Consider the following 27111-nt stretch of genomic DNA (forward strand, 5'->3'; position numbering starts at 1 on the left):
ACATCGGGGCTGAGACTAAATAACAAACACGAGCAAAAGAACACTGTGTCTTTTCTTTATTTATCCCTCAATCAACATAACAAAACCAGATTATCTGGTCATTATCACATTGCTGTTTGTGGGAACTTGCTGTGTGAAAATTGACTGTCATGTTTCCCACATTACAACAGTGACTACACCCCAAAAGTACTTCATTGGCTGTAAAGCACTTTGAGACGTCTGGTGCTCGTGAAAGGCGCCATATTTCTTTCTTTAGAGTTACTGTTTTTTCAGTTTTTTTTATATTTATGTTTTGTGTTACCTATTTTCTCTAATTTTCTAACTACATCTCTATCTTTAAGTTCACTAGCCCCATATTCACACACTAAAGATGAGCTCCAGATAGGCAAGCAGGAAATCTACTCATACACGTCTCCCAATGCCACTTCATATATAGCTGCTAAGGAGTGTGTGGCAGCAATCCAGGATGACAGGTTTTTCGTTATCCCCTGCTTCCATGTAAGGATTTGGGATTTGGTCAGTTTCTCCTCCTGATTACATGAGGTAGAATAAGACCTTTCTGGACCTTAGTGTAAAAGGTGCTTTATAAGCCCATTGTTATATTTTGTTTTTCATTCGGCAGTTGAGCATTGCTGGAAAGGCCGGCATTTATTGCCCGTCCCTAGTTACCTTTATACAACCAAGTGACTTACTAGGTCACTTCAGAAGTCAATCACGTTGGTCTGGAATCTGAAGTCACATATAGGGTAAGGATTGCAGGTTCCCTTCCAGAAAAGACATCAGTGAACCATTTAGGTTTTTACGACAATCCGACAGCTTCATGGTCACTTTTATTGCTACCTAATTTTTATTCCAGATTTTTCTTTTACACTGAATTCAAATTCTGAAAGTGCCAAGGTGGCATTTAAACTCCTGTTCTCTAGATTATTATTCCAGATTGCTAATCCAGTAACATAACCACTACACTATCGTACAACCTGTGTTGGTGCATGGAAGATCTTCTTGGGTCCCCTGAAGCAGTATAACAATTATTTTCCACAGATACTGATGCGTTGTACAAGGATGTTCCAGAGACCTGATAAAGTTGCAGGATCTTTTTTCTTAATATTTCCTCTTAACTTATCTATCTCTCTCATTTATAAACCCTTTGAAACCCAAAACTTGGTATCACCTAATCACTACTACTTGATTTATTTTTTCAATTCTTCTACTCTTTGGTGATGCACTGTACTATAGTCCTTAGCTATTCCCATATTTCTCAAAAAATGGTCCTGATATTACATTGTGAGATACCAGTGCATAAAAACAATATATCCACCCTAACTTCCTCTTTCTGCCATTTAGTGGAGGCAATAACCATTTTTAGCAGCAACACAATAGCAAAAGTTTGCATAAGCACAGAAAAGTAACAGGATAAGGAAGGAGGTTTTGGACTACATGGAGACTTGACATCAATGAAATTGCAGAGATGTTTAATAAGTATTTTGCATCAAGTTTTATAGAGGAATGTGAAAGCTGAACTGCAGCATCAGGGGAAGATGTGAAAGAGCCACTACTGGAGATAATGGCCCCAAGTTTCCACATGATTTGCGCCTGATTTTTAGGAGCAACTGGTGGAGAACGGACTATCTTAGAAATCGCAATTCTCCACATTTTTTTTTTCTGCAGTTCTAGTCAGGTAGAACAGTTTCACTTTGGAACAGAATTTTTTCTTCAAAAGGGGGCATGTCCGGCCACTGACGCCTGATTTCAAAGTTTCCACAGTGAAAACGTACTCCAAACTAACTTAGAATGGAGCAAGTGAAGATTTTTGTAGAACTGAAAAAACCTTGTCTACACATTAAAAAATCAGGCGCAGGTTACAAATTAGGCGTCCGGAACGAGGTGGGGGGGGGGGGGGGGAGGAGGGAAGTCATTAAATTCTACAATAAATCCTTATTTATACTTATACAAATATTATACAAATAAATCCAACCTGAATAAACATTTATAAGCAAAGAAAAGATTAAATAAACCGTCTTCCTACCTGTGTGAAAGTGCTTCATGCAGGTTCAGTCAGCTCAGCGGTGTGGCATCGTTCCCGCGAACGGGAGGGAGGGAGGGGCAGGCAGGCAGTAAGCAGGCATTTGTGCAGCCTTCCACTTGAGGTGGGAGCCTTAAAGTCAGCTCAGCGGTGTAGTGTCGTTCCCGCGAACGGGAGGGAGGGCCCGACCGACCGCAGGGGGGGGGGAGGCAGGGAGGAGGAGGCTGCAGGACGCCTCAGAAGTTGAGGCAGCCATTCCCGATGGCAGGGGGGGGAGGCCGTCGGGAAACGGCTGCCTCAACTTCTGAGGCTTCCTGCAGCCTTCTCACTGCTGCAAGAAGCCTCAGTGCTGATCATGGAAGGGCAATGTGCTTTTATTAAAAAATGTTCAAAAATTAAACAGCTACAAAGAACTACAAAAATGGCCGAGTGCCAATGTTTCCTTCACACTGCGCATGCGCGAACGCTCCAACGCGCACGCGCAGCGTTGCCGACACGAAAAAAACTAATTTAAATGGTACCCGCCCCCTCCCACGAGTGGTAGGCTCCGCCTCCTGGGCGCTGCGCCAAGCTGCCATGGAGCTGCAGGGCGCTCCAGAATCGCGCGGTTTTTTTCAGGCATGGTTTTCGGCGCGAAAAACGGGCGCCCAGCTCGGAGGGGCGCCCGTTTTGTAGCGTGTGGAAACTTGGGGCCAATGATTCTAAAGGATTCTGTATTAAAAAAGTTTAAAGGACTAAAGTTAAAAAAGTCACCAGGCCCAGTGGTACACACACATCTTAGAGTACTAAAGGAGGCTGGGGAGAAGAAAGCAGAAGCACTAACCATTATTGTCCAAAAAACAGTGGCAATGGGAATTATACCGAAAAACTGGAGCATGGCAAATGCTATAGCCCTGCTGAAAAAAGGGAAAAGGATAAGCCGGGAAATTATAGGCCAGTTAATTTTATCTTGCTTGTAGATAGACTTCTACATCCCATAATATGGGATTAAGTTAGTGAACACTTAGAATGGCATAGACTAATCAGGAATGGACAGCAGGGATTTGTAAAGAGGTAGATATTGCTCTACTAATTTCATTGATATTTTGAGGAAAACACAGAGTGTATAGATAAAGGGAATGTAATGAATGTTATATATATGGAGTATAAGGTGTTTGATAAAGTGGCACATAAGTGATTTGTTAACAAAATTGTTAACATGGTATTAAAAAGAATATAGTTGCATCGATAGAGTGATGGCTAGAAGACAGAATGCAAAGATTAAGGATAAATTATTATTTTCTGGATTGGCAGGATGTGGGTTGTGGAATTCCAGAGATCTGTGCTGGCAGCTCTTCTGTTTTCCATTTATATGAATGATTTGGGCATAGAAGAGGAATGATATTGAAGTTTTCTGATTGTACCAATTAGGGGGCATGCAACCTGTGAGGAAGAATACAGGAGATTACAAGAAACCATAGCTGAGTGGACAGATAGGTTGGCGGATGTCGTTCAATGCAACTAAATATGAGGTAATACATTTTGGGAAACATAACAGTGGAAAGATGTATAACCTAAATGGTAAGATACTTAACAGCTGGGATACCAAGAGATCTAGGAGTGCAGATACAGAGATCTTTAAAGGTGGGAATGTGAGTACAAAGGGACATGAAAAGGTAAGTGGGATTCTGGGTTTTATACAGAGCGGCTTTGAATATAATAGTAAGAAGTGATGTTGAATTTGTAAGGGGGGGTGTGGTCTCTATGAGGGGGTCAAGTTCCCTTCTGACCAACTTGAGCGGTTCAAATCGCTCCCACTCCCTTGGGTTCTGTACTCTGGATTTATTTGAGGGGTGTGACAAAAGTGCAAAGGACACTGGTTTGAAGCAAAGAACTTTGTTTTTATTACAGTCAGGCTTATTACTCTAGTAAGAAAATACATAGCCAAACTTACTGTTGTGTATCTGTAAAGCATGCACTCCCATGTTCCATCACCAGGGAGTGCATCCCCTGAAGCACTATATATAAGCCGGCCGCTAAGACCTGTTCCTCACTCTGGAGTGTCTTGTTAAAGACTGAGGTCACTGTTACATTAACCTCCCTGTGTGCAGTCTCATCTGTGTTAGGAGTACAACAACTGGCGACGAGTATACGAATCCAACACAAAGATGCAGCAAACTGTGGGCATCCTGGAAAAGATCTCGGAGGGTGAGGACTGGGAAGCCTATGTCGAACGGCTAGACCAGTACTTTGTAGCCAACGAGCTGGGCGGAGAAGGAAGCGTTGTAAAAAGGAGAGCGGTCCTCCTCATGGTCTGCGGGGCACGATCCTACAGCCTCATGAAGAATCTTCTGGCTCTGGTGAAACCCACAGATAAGTCGTATGAGGAGCTGTGTACACTGATTCAGGAGCATCTTAACCCGAGGGAGAGCGTGCTGATGTCGAGGTATAGGTTCTACACGTGCCAGCGATCTGAAGGTCAGGAAGTGGCGAGCTACGTCGCCGAGCTAAGGTGACTTGCAGGACAATGTGAGTTTGATGGCTACCTGGAGCAAATGCTCAGAGACTTTTTTGTACTGGGCATTGGCCACGAGACTATCCTATGAAAACTTTTGATTGTAGAGACACCGACCCTCAGTAAAGCCATTGCGATAGCATAGGCATTTATGTCCACCAGTGATAACACCAAACAAATCTCTCAGCACACAAATTAACTGGAACTGTGTTTGCGAGCAGAAATGTACAGGGCAGAAACCACGAGTCTGCAACTGCCAGCAGGCCTCAGGTGACCCAGATGACTCAGAGTCTGCAACAAAGGATGAATGCAAGGCAATTCACACCTTGTTGGCATTGTGGAGGCTGCAAGCTCTGCAAAACCTGCTAACCACCACGTGGCAGAGGAAGATCAGTCCATGGTGGATCAAAGCAATTTCGAGCCTCAGAGAGAGGAGGCAGATGCTGAAGTACACAGGGTGCACACATTTTCGACGAAATGTCCACCTATAATCCTAAATGTAAAATTGAATGGCTTACCCGTAGCCATGGAACTGGACACTGGCGCTAGCCAATCCATCATGAGTAAAAAGATGTTTGAGAAACTGTGGTGCAACAAGGCACTGAGACCAGCCCTGAGCCCCATCCACACAAAACTGAGAACGTACACCAAAGAGCTCATCACTGTCCTGGGCAGCGCCATGGTCAAGGTCACCTACGAGGGCACGGTGCACGAACTGCCACTCTGGATTGCCCGGGCGATGGCCCCACACTGCTTGGAAGGAGCTGGCTGGGCAAAATCCGCTGGAATTGGGATGACATCCGAGCGCTATCACATGTCGATGAGGCCTCATGTACCCAGGTTCTTAACAAATTTCCTTTCCTTTTTGAGCCAGGCTGGAAACTTTTCCGGGGTAAAGGTGCGGATCCACTTGATCCCAGAGGCATGACCCATTTACCACAAGGCGCGAGCGGTACCTCACATGATGAGGGTGAGAATGGAAATCGAGCTGGACAGGCTGCGACGCGAGGGCATCATCTCCCCAGTGGAATTCAGCGAGTGGGCCAGCCCGATTGTTCCAGTACTCAAAAGTGATGGCACGGTCAGGATTTGCGGTGATTATATAGTAACTATTAATCGTTTCTCGCTACAGGACTAATACCCGCTACTTAAGGCAGACGACCTATTTGCGATGCTGGGCAGGAGGCAAGACGTTCACCAAGCTCGACCTGACTTCGGCCTACATGACACAGGAGCTAGAGGAATCTTCGAAGGGCCTCACCTGCATCAACATGCACAAGGGACTGTTCATCTACAACAGATGCCCGTTTGGAATTCGGTCAGCTGCAGCGATCTTCCAGAGAAACATGGAGAGCCTACTCAAGTCAGTACCACGGACGGTGGTTTTTCAGGGCGACATATTGGTCACGGGTCGGGACACCGTCGAGCACCTACAAAACCTGGAGGAGGTCCTCCAGCGACTGGATCGCGTAGGGCTGCGGCTGAAGAGGTCGAAATGCATCTTCATGGCAACAGAAATGGAGTTTTTAGGGAGAAAGATCACGGTGGACGGCATTCGGCCCACAGACGCCAAGACAGAGGCTATCAGGAACGTGCCCAGGCCACAGAACGTCACGGAGCTGCGGTCGTTCCTGGGACTCCTCAACTATTTTGGTAACTTCCTACCGGGGTTAAGCACCCTCTTAGAGCCCCTACATGTGTTATTGCGTAAAGGTGAGGACGGGGTATGGGGAAAAAAAACAAGTGATTGATTTTGAGAAAGGCAGAAACATTTTATGCTCCAACAAGCTGCTTGTATTGTATAACCCGTGTAAAAGACTTGTGCCAGCATGTGATGCATCGTCGTACGGAGTCGGGTGTATATCACAACAAGCTAACATTGTGGGGAAGTTGCAACCTGTCGCCTATGCTTCCAGGAGCTTGTCTAAGGCCGAGAGGACCTACAGCATGATTGAGAAAGAGGCATCAGCGTGTGTGTTCGGGGTAAAGAAAATGCATCAGTACCTGTTTGACTTGAAATTTGAACTGGAAACCGATCACAAGCCCCTCACATCCCTGTTCGCTGAAAACAAGGGGATAAATACTAATGCCTCAGCCCGCATAAAAAGGTGGGCACTCGCGCTATCAGCGTATAACTATACCATCCGTCACAAGCCAGGCACCGAGAACTGTGCGGATGCTCTCAGTCGGCTACCATTGCCCACCACGGGGGGTGGAAATGGTGCAGCCCGCAGACTTGTTGATGGTCATGGAAGCGTTTGAAAATGATAAATCACCTGTCATGGCCCGCCAGATTAGGACTTGGACCAGCCAAGATCCACTGCTGTCCCTAGTAAAAAACTGTGTACTGCATGGGAGCTGGGCCAGCATCCCCGTTGAAATGCAAGAGCTAATCAAGCCATTCCAGCGGCGAAAGGATGAGCTGTCCATTCAGGCAGACTGCCTGTTGTGGGGTAACCGCGTAGTGCTACCCAAAAAGGGCAGGGAGACGTTCAACTCGGATCTCCACAGCACATACCCGGGTATAGTAATGATGAAAGCGATAGCCAGATCCCACGTGTGGTGGCCCAGTATCAACTCTGACTTAGAGTCCTGTGTACGGCAATGCAGCGTATGTGCTCAGTTGAGCAACTTGCCCAGAGAGGCACCACTAAGTTTGTGGCCCTGGCCCTCCAGACCATGGTCGAGGATCCATGTCGACTATGCAGGCCCGTTTCTCAGTAAAATGTTCCTGGTGGTGGTGGATGCTTTTTCAAAATGGATTGAATGTGAAATAATGTCAGGAAGCACCGCCACCGCCACCACCACCACCACCATTGAAAGCCTGAGGGGCGTGTTTGCCACCCACGGCCTGCCTGACATACTGGTCAGTGACAACGGGCCATGTTTCACCAGTGCCGAATTTAAAGAATTCATGACCCGCAATGGGATCAAATAAGTCTCCTCGGCCCCGTTTAAACCAGCCTCCAATGGGCAGGCAGAGTGGGCAGTACAAACAATCAAACAGAGCCTTAAACAAGTCACAGAAGGCTCACTCCAAACCCGCCTGTCCCGAGTGCTGCTCAGCTACCGCACGAGACCCCACTCACTCACAGGGATGCCTCCGGCTGAGCTACTCATTAAAAGGACACTTAAAACCAGACTCTCGCTGGTTCACCCCAACCTGCATGATCAGGTAGAGCGCAGGCGGCTGCAACAAAATGTAAACGATGGTCGGGCCACTGTGTCACGGGAAATTGATCTGAATGACCCTGTGTATGTGCTAAACTATGGACATGGTCCCAAGTGGATCGTGGGCACGGTGATAGCTAAAGAAGGGAGTTGGGTGTTTGTTGTCAAACTAGACAATGGACAAATTTGCAGAAAGCACCTGGACCAAACGAGGCTGCGGTTCACAGACTGTCCTGAACAACCCACAGCAGACACCACCTTTTTCGAGCCCACAACACACACCCAAAGGATGAAGGACACCACCCTGGACCAGGAAATCGAACCCATCATGCCCAACAGCCCTGCAAAGCTAACAACACGCCAGCCCAGCGAGGGCACAGCCAACACTCCAGAACAGACATTTGTATCGAGGCGGTCCACCAGGGAAAGAAAGGCTCCCGACCACCTCACCTTGTAAATAGTTTTCACTTTGACTTTGGGGGAGAGTGATGTTGTGTATCTGTAAAGCATGCACTCCCATGTTCCGCCACCAGGGAGTGCATCCCCTGAAGTCCCAAGGGATCCCAGCATCCCTTGGGAGCACTGTATATAAGCCGACCCCTAAGGCCTGTTCCTCACTCTGGAGTGTCTTAATAAAGACTGAGGTCACTGTTACTTTAACCTCCCTGTGTGCAGTCTTATCTGTGTTAGGAACACAACACTTACAATCACTCTAATAAAGGACAGTACAAGGAAAGGTACAAGGTGAAACTTATAATTACTAATAAAGTACCATACACTACACATTCAAAGGGGGTTGCAGTAAAATTATACCTCCCACCTCCCAATACCTAATTCTAGCTAGGTTAGACTCCAGGGCAGGCAGGGACTTGTGCTTACCAATCCTTTTGATAGTTATGGTAGATGGTGATGTTCTTCCTTCCTTCAGGACTTCAAGACTTAGAGGCTGGAGAAGTTAGTTTACAACTGTCGCGTTGGTTTCTCTCCTTGTCTTGATGAGGTAGTAGCAACCACCTCTCCCCTTAACCTCTATTGAAAACAGGGGCAGTTATACGATTTCAGTGTTCTAATCTTGCCACCAAATCTGTTCACAATCCTTTCTATAATTTTGGCAGGCTTGGTTCTTCTTTGTAATATTTTGTCGGGCTCGTTAGAGTTGATATGTCTTGGGTGGGTTGATGTTCGAAAACTGTTTCCTGATGGAAATATTAGTTTGGTAATTGCAATGTACTTTTGTGCTTAGTCTTTCACATACAGGTTGGATTGAGCCTCTTTGTGATGTATATGCTGAAATGGTTTGTCCAGACCCTTGTTGATGGGGAGCTACCTCTGGGTGATTTTGTGATGGTAATGTCTCTTGTGGAGAAGGATTTTCAAATACTCATTCTTCCAGACAGGTTACCTCAGTCCTCACACCCAGACAGTTCCAATAATCAAGTGGGCTTCTTTTGTTCCCTAGGTCCGCCCACAGGCTTGAATTTGTCTTGTAAAAGTTCATAATTCTATTAAAGTTTGTAGTTTCTTCCATAAGCACTTTAGAGTTCCAAACTTTTCGGTAGATAGTCCCAAATTAAATTTCCTTTCAAATGAGCCCAAACACAGGGGGGCATTTCTTGTGAATTTTGCATTCCTTCATTCCCCCCTGTTGACACTCCACACTCTCGAATGTCAATCAAGGTAAGCAAAATTCACAAGAGTCAACCTTTCCCGAGAGTCAACTTTTCCTGCATTTATACTAGCTAAACATTACCCTGCATCCCCCGTTGAAATGCAATGCAATATACAAGCGAATACAGTCATTACAGTTCGGTTATAGCATAGAGGGGGTATGATGTCCCTCCTTTACTCGGTTTTCACAGTAAAATGACGGTATACAGTCATACACAACTTTAAGTAAAGTAAAATAAAAACACATAGTAACACATTCTCACATAGCATAAAGGTCCATAGTCAAACACGTTTTAAGTTCAGTAAAATAAAGGTACATAGTCAAAACATTTAAGTAACACTCTTACAACACTCGCGATGTTGCGGTTTACAGCAGGTAAAATCAAACACAAATTAAACATGGTAGTATGGTGTCACCGCTCCCTGCGCAATTCCTAAGTTCGGCCAAGGAGCGTATAGCACCCTTTCGTGCCTGACCTGACGGCCTCTGCGTTTCACTCGGCAAGTGAGACACCATAAGTAAAGTATAATCACGAGTTGACAAATAACTAAAGTGTGGGAAGCGATTCGGATCCAGACTGGGACTGAAAAGATCCCACCAAGGCAGAATGGTGATCTCAAGAATCCTTTTCCCTATCTAAATGGTTTTCTGTTCTAGAGTGTAGAAGTGTTTTTGTGAGATAATCACAGCTTTTAGCAGAGCGGTAAGATGTTTGGGTAAAGGGGAAATTGTATAGCCAAAATGTACAACATAATCCTGCAGGTTTGTAATGTTTTCCTTCACAGTGAGGTGGACAGTGGAGGGTTCAGGAATGGGGACAATCCGTTCCTGGGCCACTTGAACTGATGCCTCAGGTTTGAAGTAAAAACTGCTGTCACTTAGGTGTCCATGTTGGTAGTGGTGTGCACTGGTGGTGACACAATATGTCCCACCCCCTGTGTATGCTACCTGTGGAGGGACATGGTCCTGTGCCATTACCTCCATGGTGCAGTTAATAGGCTGTGCACCAGCAGCTTTAAACCCACACTGTGACTTTGAATGGGTACTTAAGTATTGGGGACACAGTATTACGTGTGTACCCCAGCTCCGGCACCCAGAGAGGTCAGTACCCGTTACAGCGTGCTCCCACTTTATGACATAGGTGGGACCGCTGCGAAACGAATGTGTGCACCTCCCTGAATAACTCCAATGTTTTCCACCTGATATAACGGTGCGGGCCGAGCTGTTTCCCCCCCCCCATGACTGGCATCCTTAATACCATCCCCATAATGGTGTGGTTAGATTTCCCACAGTCTACTGGGACAGGGTAGGTTTCAGAGGCTAGGCGGAGCTGACACGGGCTTAGTGAATTGCTGTACGGGTGCAGGGCTGCGAGGTGCTTGTTACTGATCCAAGAGGGGACTATACCTTGTTTTAAATCCTCCAGGCTGTTGTGGCCCTCGCCCAACAACCATGCCCCATACAGTACGCACACCTCGTTCTGTGCAGCCTGGTCCGAAGCATTTCTATCCTCTTGTATGAGTCCATTCACTGTCTGTGCATGTTTTTCCAGCTCAGCCACTATTTCCTTTAAATGGACAGTCATAGCCTGGTCCTCATGTAGTTCTGATCCTACTACGGTATTCTCCTGTTTCAGGATTTTTCTCAATTGGGTCTTTAAACTGTTTATCTGTGTTTGCAGTTCTATGTCATCGAGGCTATTTATTACAGAGGATGCTGTATTGTAGGTAGTGAAAATGTCGTTTATGATTCCCCTTCTAGGTCTCCCTGAGCCCATGGTGTCCCTAGTGTTTAGGGTGTATAGGTCTACTTTGTCTACATTTCCAAAGTCTAACTCATAAAATTTCTTAAACATGTCTCTAAGTAGGGCCGGGTATAGCAGCTCTGTTTCCTTCGGACACCATGCAGGCAGGTGTACCTCGGTAAGATTTAATATTACTGAAGCTGCTGCATAATATACCCCCTGGTATAACACCTTTTCGGTCGGTACCAATACTAATCCATTTCCAGGTCCCTTGGTGCTGGTAGGACACCTTTCTGTTACTGTGCGTATTGGCAGAATTGTGGGTAGGGGTTTCTTAATGTGTGCTCTTAGTTCAGTGGCGTTAATTGGGAGTGGGGAGTGTGGGACTGCGCACCCGTGTAGGCTAGAATCCCACCCCATCCCTTCCCCTTCATCTTGCCATTGCCTGGCGAAGGCGATCGATATGCCTGCAGGACAAATACTCTCTGATCCCCACATGCAAACATAAATTCCTTATTCGGATTGCCACCATTTGTCCCAACACACTTTTACTCCTCCCCTTGTTCCCGTGATTGTGTGGTACGTATCATTACTGAGTCTTTCCCAGTCCGATTCCTTGTCCCATGCATCCTTGCTGAGTTTTCTGAGTCACTACCATCTTCCCAGGGGAATGTTCCCTTTGCAAGTCAAACACACATGCTTTCCCTCTGTAACACTGACTCGGACAGCGATGATCCGCATCCGGGGCATGAAAGTGAGATCTCCCCGTAGATAAAACCTTCCTGGCTGGAGTAGCGGGTAGAATTAGATCCCAGCCATCCTGGCCATCTTCCCTCGTGGGTGTAAACGGCGAGTTCTTCCATGTCTCTGGGGCCATCCCGAGCGGTTACAATCGGTGCTCTCCCTCCTGAACACCCGTAAATGAGGGATTCTTCCTCGTCTCCTCGGTCGCTGCTGCTCATCCTTATCAGGGTGAGCAGGAACAGGACCCTTCTCATGCTGCTCTCTTTCCTGTAGGGGCACATAAAACAGATTGTCCAGCCCTGAGAAAGTTCTCTGGCTTGACAAAGGTGACCGAGTTCCAAATTGGGCTCAAAGTCTTAAATTGACTGGCTGTCTTATTCAGTTCCTTGTGGACTGATTGCTTTTAACTTTATCTCACAGTCGTTCTGCTCGTTATCTCACCGGTGCTTCCTTAATAGCCATACCAGTAGATTCTTCTTACTCCCGGGTATTACCCGGTCTGTGCTTCTTTTAATAACTGCACAGGTAGATTCTTTTCCTTACCCCTGTTAACTAATACATATATACTTATCATTACACAGATACACTATTCTAAATTACTACTAAACATACTTAAATTCATATTGCTAAACATCCTTAAATTCACATCGCTATATATGTCCATCTGCCACCCATCTCAGGGCGGCCAGGTTAATTCATGCCTTCTCTCTTTCTTCTTCTCCCACTGGGTGTCCAACGAGGTAGATGATAGGTCGGTCTGCATCGCCTAACCCTAAGTACCCTGACCAGATGTGGGTTTGAGTCCCACACTAATGGGGGGAACGACCCCTCCGGTGCTGCAGCACACCGCTCCTTTGGGGGTGGCTGCCTGGTTCCTTTCTTCCCCTGGGGGGTTCTGCCTGGTTGAGGGCTACGGGCTGGGGACTCCCACTTGGCAGCTGGTCCACCGCTATCTCTTCTGGGGGTCCCTTGTTGCCCGAGGCTACCGGCTGGGTGTCCCTGCTCGCGGGCTGGTCTCTGACCGTAGGTGCCCTTTTACGGCTTGTCCCTCTCCCGGGGCTGGAGCGCTGGTGACCACGGTATCTTTGGCCGTGGTTTGCGGGGAGTCCTTCTTAAGGCTCCGGCTGCTGGAGGTGCGTCCGAGTCCCAAATGATTGGGGGGGGGCGGCGGCTCCTCCAGTAACACAGTTCACCGCCCCTCTAGGTACAGTCTGTGGGTCTGCCACATCCCCTGTGGGATCTCCACAGTCGAGGGTTGTTGACGGGGGGGGGGGGGGGTCCCTATCTTTAGCATGGTTTACAGTTATTGGCTGTCCCTTACGTTTAGCTGCTACCCCTGGGTTGAAAATTTTGCACTGATTTATGTGGAACCACTTTGTTCGGCGGGGCAATTTTATGGCATAGACCATGGGGCTTGCCTTGTCGACAATGTGGTACGTCCCATGACAGTGCCTCAAAGACCCCTACTCTAGCATAGTTTCTCACTATAATCTGGTCCCCTATCTCTCACTCGTGGTGCTTGCGGAGTTCTAGTAGCAGTCGGTTGCTCCGATGCTGTTTTCCCATGTTGTTAGCAGCCTGCCAGTGAATCTGTTTAAGCTGTCCCGGTTCGCTTCCCTAAGCTGACCTTCCGTGAGTCCCGGGGCTAACAGATGGGTGGGGGTTCGCATGGCTCTGCCGGTCATGAGCTCGTACGGGGAGAACCCTGTGCTCTTTGACTGGCTGGCCCGGATCCCCATGAGGACTAGTGGTAGGACCTCTACCCACCCTTTGGGTAAGTCCCCTTTGTGCAGCCTTTTTTTGATTGTACGGTTTAAACGCTCCACAGACCCGGATGACTGCGGGTTGTGGGCGACATGCCATTTCTCTTTGATGCCGAGTACCTTAAGGGTCTCCTGCATCACCTGCCCGGTGAAGTGACTTCCTTGGTCGGACTCCACGTATTGTGGTAGTCCCCATCGAGAGAACACTTCTCTGACCAGGATCCTGGCTGTTCCCAGGGCAGTGGCTGTTCGGCATGGGAAGGCTTCCACCCATTTGGTGAATATGTCCATTAATACGAGGCAGTACTTGTAGCCTCCCTGGGCAGTGGGTAGGGGCCCGATATAATCAATTTGGATTGACTGCCAGGGTCCCTCTACCATCCTGATATGTCCCATAGACACCTTTCTTTTCTGGGGGTCAGGGTTGTTGGCCGCACACACCAGACAGCTAGCACAGAACTCGCGGACGTCTTCCCTGAGTCCTGGCCACCCATTGCCAAGTGGTCTCAGGTCCGGGGTGTCCTGCTCCTGGACCCTTGTGGGCCAGCTGGAGGAATTCTCTCAGGTGTTGTTGCGATACTACCCATTGCTCCCCCCTGAACAGCATGCCTTCTTTAATGGCAATTGCTGCGGTGCCGTACGGGCCGTCTATCCTTTCCCCTTTAGCTAGCGTGTTCAGGACAGTTTTTAGGACGGGATCTTGGGTCTGAACCGTTTTTAGGTCCGGGGGCAAAGCTATCCCTGCCTTCCCTGCCATCCCTATCCTGCCCCTGACTGCAGCTATGGGCCCTGGGTTGTACAGATCCCAGAGCTTGCTCGTGCAAGCCCCCTGCTTGGCTAACATGTCAGCCTGTTGGTTTCCCTTGCTACGGGGTTCTGTGGTGGAATGTGCCTTCATCTTATGTGTGTAGATATTCCCTTCCTCCCCTATGGTTTTCACGATCTTTTCCAGTCGGGGCTTAATTTCCAGTCGGGGCTTAATTGCCAGGGGTCTCCCGTCTGCGGGGTGTGTGGCTGCGTACACCGCTGCAGACAGTTCAGCATGCTGGGCGCTCATAGTACTGGGGAGTTTCATCGGCAGGGTAATGCCTGCCTCTGGGTCATAAACTCCACAGCCTGCGAGTCGTTCACCTGCAGATACTGTGCTTGAACTGTCCACCTAGATCTCTCGGTCTGTGGGATGTAACCCAACCCGAAAGCCTATGTTAATTTTCCATACCCCTTCTATGGAACACCAGTGGGCTGTCCCTGGATAAATCATGTTGGCTGCGAGTCTTGGCTCAAAGAGACCCTTTACCCTTAGGTCCATTTGTGAGAGGAGCAGGGTCCATCGAGCAGTGCGGGCACTGCTCACTGTCCGGTCCTTAATTCTCCCGTCCAGGAGCATTTGGGTGGGCGTATGGTGGGTAAGGAGTGTGATAGGGGAGCCCCCCTGTGAAGATCAGTGATCTTTTCACAGCCCAGTGAGTGGCTAGGAGGTGCCTCTCACAGTTAGAGTATCCCTTCTCCACGTCCGTGAGTATCCTGGAGGTGTCGACCACTGGTCTCAGCCGACCGTGCCACTCTTGGAGCAGTACTGCACTCAGGCTGTCCCCACTGGCTGCTACCTCCAGGAAAAACTCTTTACCCCCATCTATGGCCCCTAGAGCTGGCACGGTCTGCAGGTCTTTCTTGAGTTGGATAAATGCTGCCTCGCAACCTTTGTCCCATTCCCACTCCACTCCCTTGTGTAGGAGTCGGAGCAGAGGGGCTGTGGTGACTGCATAATCCTCAATCAAATCTCTGCAGTACCCGGTTAGCCCCAGAAAAGATCTTACTCCTGTTTCTGTGTTGGGGGCGGGTAACTTCTGAACTGCTTCCCTTCTAGCTTTGTCAATGGCTCTCTCCCCAGCGCGCACAGCCAGTCCCAGGAATTTTACTTCCTTCAAGCCGATCTGTGCCTTCTTGGGGTTTACTTTAAATCCCTCTTCTTTCAGCAGCTACAGCAGTTCAGCCAGCCTCCTTCCTCTCATCGGTGAACAGGAGCAGGTCATCTACATACTGTACTAACTGCTGGAGTCTACTGAAAGTCGCCATACACTGATGGAAAGTACTGGGGCTGTTGTGGAAGCCCTGAGGGAGACAGTTCCAAATATATTGCTGTCCTTTAAAGGTAAAAGGTACTGATCTTCCCTTCTTAAAGGTATGGACCAGAACCCGTTGGAAATATCCAGCACCGTGAAGGTGGTCGTGGAGGCTGGGATACTTCCAATGAGGTCGGCGACAGCAGCAACAGTGAGTGCACAGGTGGGGATGTTACGGTTGAGTACTCGATAGTCCACTGTGGCTCTCCAGGAGTTGTCCGGTTTCTTAACCGGCCACAATGGAGAGTTCACATGGGTAGCTATTGGTCTCAATACCCACTGTTTAACTAAAGAACCCAAGGCTGTTTCCATGTCTGCCTCCGCCTCCCTGGGGAAGTTGTACTGTTTCTGTGGTCAGGTCATGAGGTCCCCATCTATGCTAACATCGATCCCGTTTATTCTCCCGCAGTCATGTTTGTGAGTGGCAAAAGCTGCAAGGTTTTTCCTCACATACTCTTGATATTCTACAGGGGTGTTACTGACCAGTGATTCAAGGTCGTAACCCTCCTTTGGTTTCATAGTGCACACCGTCCCTTTTCCCTGTTTTCCCGGGATAACCATCACCCCACTCTCCTGTCCCATACAGACTGACCCCCAAAGACAGTGGTTTCTTAAATCCACTAGGATCCCGTGGCCTAGGATGAAGTCAGCCCCCAGGATCCCTCTCCCTTCCTGCTCCCACTTCATCAGGACACAAGTCCACTTAGTGTGGAATGTACCTAAATGAATGGAGAGCGGAACGGAGAATGAGCCAGTCTGTTCAGTGCCTGTGAAACCCACCAAGCTGTAGGGGACCCCATTAGACAGAGGTGAGATGGCGGGGTTAGCTGCATAGACAAGGGTGCTTGAGGCACTGGTGTACAGCAGGTAAGTTCTTTTCACCTTTTCCACTTCCATCTGCATCCCCCACGCATCATACTCGAGGGCACACAGGTGGTCAGGCTGTGCCTGTCCTAGTCACGGTTTTGGTTGGGAGGGGGCAGATGGGATTTCGGTACCGGTGGCGGTGGCTACCTTTCCAGGGCCATCTAACATGGCTCGGAGCGCAGTTAAAAAGGTCTCAAATGAGTGTGGTGGGACTGGCTTATCTGTCTCAGTCTTTTGGGCAGGGGCTGGAGAATTCTTTCCTGCGCTATTCTTCCACGGATTTCTACAATCCTTTCTCCAGTGCCCACTCTTTGCGCACCCGAAGCAGATACGTTTTGTATTGGAGGGGTTGCCCCCCTCCCTCATGGTGCCATTCCCTCTTATCCTGGCTAGGTCAGATTTTGTGAACCCTTCCCTTTTGTGGGTGCTCTTCTGTCCCTCTGCCGTTTCTGTAAGCTAGGGTCAGTTGCCTAAGCACTCCCTGTTCTGTGGCTTGGGGATCTCTTGGGTCGAACCAGGTCTCAGCCTTGGTTCTTATTCTGGGTAAACTGTTAGCTACTAGGCTTCGGAGCCAGTGTACTAATTCATCTGGGTTTAAGTGATCCCTGTCTATGTCCCCACTACAGGCGCTTTTGTACACCGGCCACAGTCGGTCTGCGAAAGCCTGTGGGATTTCTCATGTGAGTTGCACTGTTTTCTCTACTCTAGAGAAGGGACTCCCATCATTGCAGTCCATAGCTTCTAAAATGTCCTTCTGGACGGCAGCAAGTGTTTTCTGTCCTCTTTTGCTCTCAGTAGAGAGGGACTGGTACAGTTTGCTGTCTACGGATAGGAGAAGCATCTTTTCCATTTCTGCATCATCGCTCCCATTAATATCCCCTGCCTGTTCCACTTCCACAAAGTGAACCAAGGGGTCTCCCTTTGGAGTTAGCTTTCCCAGGTGGCTTATCACAGCCCTAAGCTGGTGGGGAGTGTGGGGGACCACAAACTGACTTTCCAGGGGCCCTGGACCCCCGTTCAGGGTGGGCGGGCCAAACTCGGTCCTGGTTCTGGCTCTCCCTGTTCTGGCTCGCCTTCTTCTCCTCCCTGTGGCCAATGCTACAGGTGGTGGTGGTTCACTATCCCTGTCCGCCCCGCAACTGATTTGCCCCTCCTGCTGCTGAACCGGTGTAGTCACCGGTGCCACAGGTAGTGGCCAGGTAGTTTCCTCCTTCTCTTCCAGGTTTACCTGGGACATACCCGAGCTTATTAGGCATACCATGCCCTTTGCCTTGGACAGAGCAAGGTTTAAACTCTTAATTTGTTGCTGGCAGGGACCGTGGTCTCCCGATTCAAACCCATTAGTGCTAGCTACTTTATACGCTGCTTGCACATCTTTTAATCTTTCCTGGAGCTCTTTTACTTGTAGGGTGAGGCGAGTGCTTTCCTCCCTCAGTGACTTTTCATTATTTTTGGCCTCGGTAACCTGACATTGAAAATAGTCCTGACTATTTTTAAACCTTTCCATTATTTGGGTCCTTTCTTGTTTTAGCTTACGGAGTTCTCCTGATAATCTTTCTTCCAACATAACCCTTTCCTGATAGTTCTCTGCACAGTCCCATAACTCTGCCTATAATGTTTCATTCATTCTGTCTAGGAGTTGGACCTGTCACTGTAGACAGACCAACCAAATTGCTTTTTCTACTGCTTCTTTGTGATCTTTACTTGCTGTCCACTGGGCTGCAGCATCAGCTGGACGCTCAGCGCGCAATAGACTAAGCACCCATTCCTTAGTTACATTCACTTTCTTATACACATAGGAGGAACTCCCCTCTTCCATTTTGGTTCTTTGCCCCAAACAACACTCTGTTTACCAGAGTCGTGCCGCGGTCACCATTTTTTAAGGGGGGGGTGGTGTGTGTGTCTCTTATGAGGGGGTCAGGTTCCCTTCTGACCAACTTGAGTGGTTTGAATCGCTGCCACTCCCTTAGCTTCTGTACTCTGGATTTATTTGGGGGATGTGACAAAAGTGCAAAGGACACTGGTTTGATGCAAAGAACTTTGTTTTTATTACAGTCAAAGTAATACAGGCTTATTACTCTAGTAAGAAATTACACGACCAAACTTACAATCACTCTAATAAAGTTATGGTAGATGGTGATGTTCTTCCTTCCTTCAGGACTTCAAGACTTAGAGGCTGGAGAAGTTAGTTTACAACTGTCGCGTTGGTTTCTCTCCTTGTCTTGATGAGGTAGTAGCAACCACCTCTCTTCCCCCCTTAACCTCTGTTGAAAACAGGGGCAATTATACGATTTCAGTGTTCTAATCTTGCCACCAAATCTGTTCACAATCCTTTGTATAATTTTGGCGGGCTTGGTTCTTCTTTGTAATATTTTGTCGTGCTCGTTAAAGTTGATATGTCTTGGGTGGGTTGATGTTCGAAAACTGTTTCCTGATGGAAATATTAGTTTGGTAATTGCAATGTACTTTTGTGCTTAGTCTTTCACATACAGGTTGGATTGAGCCTCTTTGTGATGTATATGCTGAAATGGTTTGTCCAGACCCATGTTGATAGGGAGCTACCTCTGGGTGATTTTGTGATGGTAATGTCTCTTGTGGAGAAGGATTTTCAAATACTCATTCTTCCAGACAGGTTAACTCAGTCCTCACACCCAGACAGTTACAATAATCAAGTGGGCTTCTTTTGTTCCCTAGGTCCGCCCACAGGCTTGAATTTGTCTTGTAAAAGTTCATAATTCTATTAAAGTTCGTAGTTTCTTCCATAAGCACTTTAGAGTTCCAAACTTTTCAGTAGATAGTCCCAAATTAAATTTCCTTTCAAATGAGCCCAAACACAGGGGGGCGTTTCTTGTGAATTTTGCATTCCTTCAATTTGTACAAGACATTGGTTCAGTAACATTTGATTACTGTGTGCGGTTTAGGCTCCCCATTAGAGAAAAAATATCAGAACAATGGGGCTCAAGTTTCGGACCCCCGCTAGAACGGCGCACATCGGAGAGGCCCGCCTAATTTGTAGAAAAGAAATTGCGCGAATACTTACCTCGCAATTCTCCGATATCTATAGGCCCGTTTCCAGCTCGGCACAGCGCAGCAGAAGCTGCTGGGGGCGGAGCTACAGCCCTGCACCAAAAACAGCGCCGGCAGCTGCATGCCTGCGCAGTAGCTCCTGGCCCTCCCAGCGTATCCTATCCCTGGCTGAAGGGACGTCGCTCCTATCTCGGGCTGAGTGGCCTGACTGCCCTTACCTCTTCCGTGGCGGCCCGCCCGGCATCCACCCGAACTACTCCTCGTTGTCGGCGACGGCCGGGCCTGCCCGAAGGCCTGGTCGGCGGTCCGACATCTAAAGGGGCGGGGCCCGCTCGAAGTCCTGGTCGGCGGCGGGGCCTGCCCAACCGACATCTCCTGTGGGGGGGCCCTGTCCCAGCAGGCTGTTGGAGGACTCCCGGTGCTGCAGTAGGTGAGTAGAAACTTTTAATTTTTTATTTATTTATTGATTGATTTTTTCTTTTATTTTAGTTTTTTTTTGGGATTGATTTAATTCTTTATTTTATTTTTAATTTTTAAATTTTTTTTGATTGATTTATTGGTTGATTCATTGATTTATTTATCATTTATTATTGATGATGGCTCTTTATTTATAAAAGTGAAGTGTTTAATGCTTGTAAACTTCCCTCCCCCCCTCCCCGTCTCTCATTCCCTATGCCTAATTTATAAAGTGTAGGCAAGGTTTTTCTGAGCGTACAAAAATCTACACTTACTCCATTCTAAGTTAGTTTGGAGTACGTTTTCGCTGCCAAACTTGCAAAACAGGCGTAAGTGGCTGGTAATGCCCCCTTTTGAAATAAAAACTGTTCTAAAATGAAACTATTCTAACTCACTAGAATTGGAGCAAACTAAATGTCGAGAATTGCAATTTCTAACATACTCCATTCTAAACTAGTTGCTCCAAAACAATAGGAGCAACTTGAGCCGAAACTTCAGCCCATGGAAAGGGTCCAGTGAATATTTACTAGACTGAGAGGTTATTATTATAAAGAAAGTTTAAAAATTTGAGAATTTTTTCACAAATCTGGTTAAGGAGAGATCAAATAGAGATTTAGCAAATTACAAAAAGATTTTGTTGAGAGGGCAAATAGTGAAAGATCGTTTCTACTGATTGGTATCAAGGTGACATAAGCTCAGGATTATCACTAGAAAAAAAAAGGGGAAAGTTAGAAGAGAGATTTTCTGCATAGAGAATTGTCAAAACATAGCATGCTTTATGTGGCTATTGAGAAAAGGACTGTAAAATCATTTAAAACAGAAGTTGCACTAGGATTTGAAAAGGAAAATAACAGCAAAATAGGATTTGTGTAGAGCACAGAGGACAGAATGGCGTCCTAGAAACATAGAAACACAGAAAATAGGTGCAGGAGTAGGCCATTCGGACCTTCTAGCCTGCACCGCCATTCAATGAGTTCATGGCTGAACATTCAACTTCAGTACCCCATTCCTGCTTTCTCGCCATACCCCTTGATCCCCCTAGTAGTAAGGACCTCATCTAACTCCTTTTTGAATATATTTAGTGAATTGGCCTCAACAACTTTCTGTGGTAGAGAATTCCATAGGTTCACCACTCTCTGGGTGAAGAAGTTCCTCTGCATCTCGGTCCTAAATGGCTTACCCCTTATCCTTAGACTGTGACCTCTGGTTCTGGACTTCCCCAACATTGGGAACATTCTTCCTGCATCTAACCTGTCTAACCCCGTCAGAATTTTAAATGTTTCTATGAGGTCCCCTCTCATTCTTCTGAACTCCAGTGAATACAAGCCCAGTTGATCCAGTCTTTCTTGATAGGTCAGTCCCGCCATCCCGGGAATCAGTCTGGTGAACCTTCGCTGCACTCCCTCAATAGCAAGAATGTCCTTCCTCAGGTTAGGAGACCAAAACTGTACACAATACTCCAGGTGTGGCCTCACCAATGCCCTGTACAACTGTAGCAACACCTCCCTGCCCCTGTACTTAAATCCCCTTGCTATGAAGGCCAACATGCCATTTGCTTTCTTAACCGCCTGCTGCACCTGCATGCCAACCTTCAATGACTGATGTACCACGACACCCAGGTCTCTTTGCACCTCCCCTTTTCCTAATCTGTCACCATTCAGATAATAGTCTGTCTCTCTGTTTTTACCACCAAAGTGGATAACCTCACATTTATCCACATTATACTTCATCTGCCATGCATTTGCCCTCTCACCTAACCTATCCAAGTCGCTCTGCAGCCTCACAGCATCCTCCTCGCAGCTCACACTGCCACCCAACTTAGTGTCATCCGCAAATTTGGAGATATTACATTTAATCCCCTCATCTAAATCATTAATGTACAGTGTAAACAGCTGGGGCCCCAGCACAGAACCTTGCAGTACCCCACTAGTCATTGCCTGCCATTCTGAAAAGTACCCATTTACTCCTACTCTTTGCTTCCTGTCTGACAACCAGTTCTCAATCCATGTCAGCACACTACCCCCAATCCCATGTGCTCTAACTTTGCACATCAATCTCTTGTGTGGGACCTTGTCGAACGCCTTCTGAAAGTCCAAATATACCACATCAACTGGTTCTCCCTTGTCCACTCTACTGGAAACATCCTCAAAAAATTCCAGAAGATTTGTCAAGCATGATTTCCCTTTCACAAATCCATGCTGACTTGGACCTATCATGTCATCTCTTTCCAAATGCACTGCTATGACATCCTTAATAATTGATTCCATCATTTTACCCACTACCGATGTCAGGCTGACCGGTCTATAATTCCCTGTTTTCTCTCTCCCTCCTTTTTTAAAAAGTGGGGTTACATTGGCTACCCTCCACTCGATAGGAACTGATCCAGAGTCAATGGAATGTTGGAAAATGACTGTCAATGCATCCACTATTTCCAAGGCCACCTCCTTAAGTACTCTGGGATGCAGTCCATCAGGCCCTGGGGATTTATCGGCCTTCAATCCCATCAATTTCCCCAACACAATTTCCCGGCTAATAAGGATTTCCCTCAGTTCCTCCTCCTTACTAGACCCCCCGACCCCTTTTATAACCGGAAGGTTGTTTGTGTCCTCCTTCGTGAATACCGAACCAAAGTACTTGTTCAATTGGTCCGCCATTTCTTTGTTCCCTGTTATGACTTCCCCTGATTCTGACTGCAGGAGACCTACGTTTGTCTTTACTAACCTTTTTCTCTTTACATATCTATCCTGTGCTGAAAATTCTATGATTCAAAGCTTTACAGGCATCTAACAAGGTACTTAACTAGTATAAGGGTCAGAAAGTTTGTTGGTCTAGCTGCAGAGTGCTTAATACTAGTAAAAAATGGGTTAACTTCAGTAAAACTATTTTACCAACCAAACCCAGCAGGTCCTCGTGAACTCCATTATGGGCATTGCAAGGACATCTTTGGTGAGGGAGAACAGCACCTAAATATCCAAAGGGCACGCACGAGAGCATGTGACATAAATAGGGCATACTGTGTTAATTGCTAGAAAGACCTGGGCAGAAATAAGAACAATGATGCACAGCCCCATATGAACATAAGGAAAAGGTACAGTTGCAAAAATCAAACATAACTAGTACGGTGTTGGAAGTAAAAATAGCAGAGATATACAAGTTTCATTACAAATGGTATGGTAGAAGAAGGACTATAGTGAGGGAAGAAATTTCCATAGGCCAATCCACACTGCTTTATTTGAAGGCAATACCGGCACAGAAACAAGGTGCTAGACCCCCAGAACATATGCAATTGGCTACTGGCTACTGGGATGGAGAAGTTGGAAGTATAGGTTCTGTGTAGCTTGAAGGGCAGCTCTAAACTTGTGGTGTGTACCATATTGGTCAGGCATTCTAGGATTGACACTATATTATCAGAATATTTTCACAAACATTGATTGTTCCCAAATGCACAGTGCAATACCAATATGAATGTTCTTGCCCTCCAACTGAGTCCAAAGAGCAGTATTTGCCATTGTACCAACTGTCATCAACAGCGATACACACACACCTGAGTAGGTGGACAGTTATGTTCAAGAAGAATGCAGGGTGAGGCACTGAGCACTACTGAGGAAGGGGTAGCAGTGATAGTGGTAGACGTGGGGCTAGCTGGTGTTGCGTGGAGGTCAAATGTATGCACTGACCCTGCTGAGTTATATGCCAATACAAACCTTTGTGGGGCTGGTGCAAGAGGTCCATTTGCAGGAACTACTTGCACCCATGCACGTGACAGTGGAAGCTGGTCTGGGTAGAGTGGAGGAATCCAACACCCATCTCTGCCAGATCTCAACCATCGCCACTGCTTGTTTTGAAGGATAAGCCAGGGTTCTCACAGGTGAATATGATCTAATTAATCCATTACAAGTTTGACATAATCTATAATAACTATCAGACCTCTTCAAATTCCAGTGAATGCACACTACGGGATCTATAGCGTGCTGCTATGCTGGTCCCCATGTGTCCTGAGCATTACTATCTTAACCAGACAAGTTACTAAAGTGGATCAGGTTCTCACATTCTTGATACACTTACTCGGATTTTTTTTAAATTGAGAAATCTAGATGGTAGGCCAAGGTCTGTAGTATGGAACACTGTTCAAGAGTAAGAAAACAGATAAGAAAATCAAGAAATAGTGGTCCCCGCAAGTGGATTGTACAAGAAATGGAAGATTGAGAGGGGTAGAGTTCCACAGTTTTGAGAGATCGGAGACAGAATTAATTAGAACAGGAGACATCAATGAGTCTTGATTTCAACACGCTGACGATACAGGGAGGAGAAAGAGCATTTACCATGGCCTATTTGTTATTTTTGATGATCTGTTTTCTTGATCGCATGTAATTTGAGATTCACATTGATTTACAGAGTGGCACAGCATGCATGTTCTTTAGATTATAAATGGCATTGAATTCAGATGGGATGTTATGATGCCTGGACAAAATTTTTTAAATCATGAGATTTGGTATAGAAATCCATGAGTTGCTATTTTTTTCCCGACCCGCTGACTTTTGCTCCCGGATAAGAAGCGCATACTAACCCAATTATTGACATAAGAACGTAAGAACATAACAAATAGGTGCCTTGCACTTCTGATCCCAAAAAGTGAAAAAAAAAGGATTTCTGCACGCAGGGGGCGCAGCTCTTATTTCCCCGAAACAGGCCTGTGGATTATTAGCCTAGTAACATAGCGCCCTCTGGAAAGATGGTGCATCTCCATAAGGTGCACCGACTTTCTGGAAGAAAAAGGGCGGCGAAAACTTGTGATTCTCCGGTCTCCTCAGGACATCTTCGTGCTCGACGTGGGGCAGCACAAGGGGTCGGGGGCGGAGCCAGGTCCCGGTGCTAAAAACTAGCCCTGGCCGAATGGGCTCACCGGACAAAGATCGGACTGGACCTCCCCCCCCATTCAGCATTCTCTCCCTCTCCTCCTTCTCTCCCTCTCCCCCTTCTCTCCCTCTCCCCCCGTTCTCTTCTTCCCCCTCCCTCCCTCTTCTTCCCCCTCCCTCCCACTTCATCCCCCTCCCTCCCACTTCATCCCCCTCCCTCCCCGTCGTCGGTGGGGCCCGCTTGTCCGGCATCTTGCTGGGGGCGGGCCCTGACCGACGTGTTGGCTGCGGCGGCGGACTGGCACAGCCCGTTCAGCCTTCTCCTCCCCCCCCCCCCCCCCCCCCGCAACCTCCATGTCGTCGCTGGGGGCAGGCCCCGCCCGAAGTGTCATCATCGGCGGCGGCCCGACCCGGCCTGTTCAGCCTCTCCCCGCTCCTCTCCCTCCTCCTTCCCCTATCCCTCCTCCCCCCTTCTCTCCCCTCCTCTCCCCTCCTCTCCTCCCCCTCCCTCATCCCCTTGCTCTCTCCTCCTCCCTCCTCCTCTTCCTTTCCTCCCCCCTCTCCTCTCCTCCCCCCCTACCCTCCACCCACTCCCCCCCTACCCTCCACCCACTCCCCCCCTACCCTCCATCCACTCCCCCCCCTCCCCTCCACCCTCTTCCCCCCCCCCTCCTTCCCCGCTCCTCTCCCCTCCCTTCCCCTCTCCCCTCCCTTCTCCTCCGCCCCCCCCTCCCCCCCTCCCCTCCATACCCCCCTCCCCTCCCCCTTCTCCCTCCCCCCTCTCGCTCCCCCTCCTCTCCCCCTCCCTCTCCTCTCCCCACTTCTCCCCCTTCATCTCTCCTCCCCCCTCCTCTCCTCCCCCTCCTCTCCTCCCCCTCCTCTCCTCCCCCTCCTCTCCTCCCCCTCCTCTCCTCCCCCTCCTCTCCTCCCCCTCCTCTCCTCCCCCTCCTCTCCTCCCCCTCCTCTCCTCCCCCTCCTCTCCTCCCCCTCCTCTCCCCTCCTCCCCTCTCCTCCCCCCTCCTCTCCTCCCCCCTCCTCTCCTCCCCCCTCCTCTCCTCCCCCCTCTCCTCCTCCCCTCCTCCCCTCCTCCTCCTCTCCTCCTCTCCCTCCTCCCCCCTCTCACTCCTCCCCCCTCCTCCCCACTCCTCTCATTCCTCCCCCCTCCTCTCACCCCCATCCCTCTCTCCCCATCCCTCGCCCCCCATCCTTCGCCCCCCTCCACCCTCTCCCCCCTTCTCCCTCCCCCCATCCCTCGCCCCCCTCCACCCTCTAAATCCATGCTGACTCTGCCCTGACCGAATTTTGCTTTTCCAAATGTCCTGCTACTGCTTCTTTAATAATGGACTCCAACATTTTCCCAACCACAGATGTTACGCTAACTGGTCTTTCATTTCCTACTTTTGTCTGCCTTACATGATCATGCAGCCTGCCAACAATAACTGTCTGGGTTAGTACATAAGGAATAGCTGCTTTGGCAATGTATGAGTGGACATGCAATGGGCAAACCTTAGCCCAGCTGTCAGAGGAAGAGGGAAGAAAACAGAAGAATGATAACATAGTCTCATCGGGAAAACAGATCCAAAAAATAGATTTGTGTTGGGGTGAGGAGAGTGAGGGGAGTATTTGTTTCTTGCTTCTATTCTTGCATTGCTACGTGCGTAAAGTTCACATTAGAGGTTGCATTGCAGCAACGTCACCCGCAAGATTCTGTACACTGATAACACATCGTGGGCGGGCGTTACCAAGTGCAGAGTTTAGGAACAAATCCATAAAGCAACTTCTCTGATTCTGACAGTGTTCGCCTGTCGTCAAGCACTCATTCTGACCTCCAACACTCCAAATGAAATAGGGTATTTTTTGTCTCAGCCCTCTGTGAAAATCTTAGTCACTGCGGTAAGAAGTTAAACGTTTTGCAAGCAGTTAACCATCAGCTTTCTTCAAAATTTATTACCTCTCCTGCAGACTTGCTGGGTCAAAATCCTGGAACGCCATCCTGAACAGCACTGTTGGAGTACCTTCACCACAGGAACTGCAGAGGTTCAAGAAGGCGGCTCACCACTACCTTCTCAAGGGCAATTAGGGATGGGTAATAAATGCTGGCCTTGCCAGCAATGCCCACTTCATGGAACAAATAACAACATTCTTTTTTAAAAGACTTCCCATTAGAAAGCCAG

General features: G+C 48.0%; 1 protein-coding gene across 1 annotated transcript in view; it reads left to right on the top strand.

Moving 5' to 3' along the window:
• The window catches only part of podn (podocan), an 88350-nt gene that overhangs the window by 4309 nt on the left and 56930 nt on the right, over nucleotides 1–27111 (top strand). The window lies entirely within an intron of this gene.

This window comes from Pristiophorus japonicus, chromosome 8 (genome assembly GCF_044704955.1).
Source record: "Pristiophorus japonicus isolate sPriJap1 chromosome 8, sPriJap1.hap1, whole genome shotgun sequence".
NCBI lineage: Eukaryota > Metazoa > Chordata > Chondrichthyes > Pristiophoridae > Pristiophorus > Pristiophorus japonicus.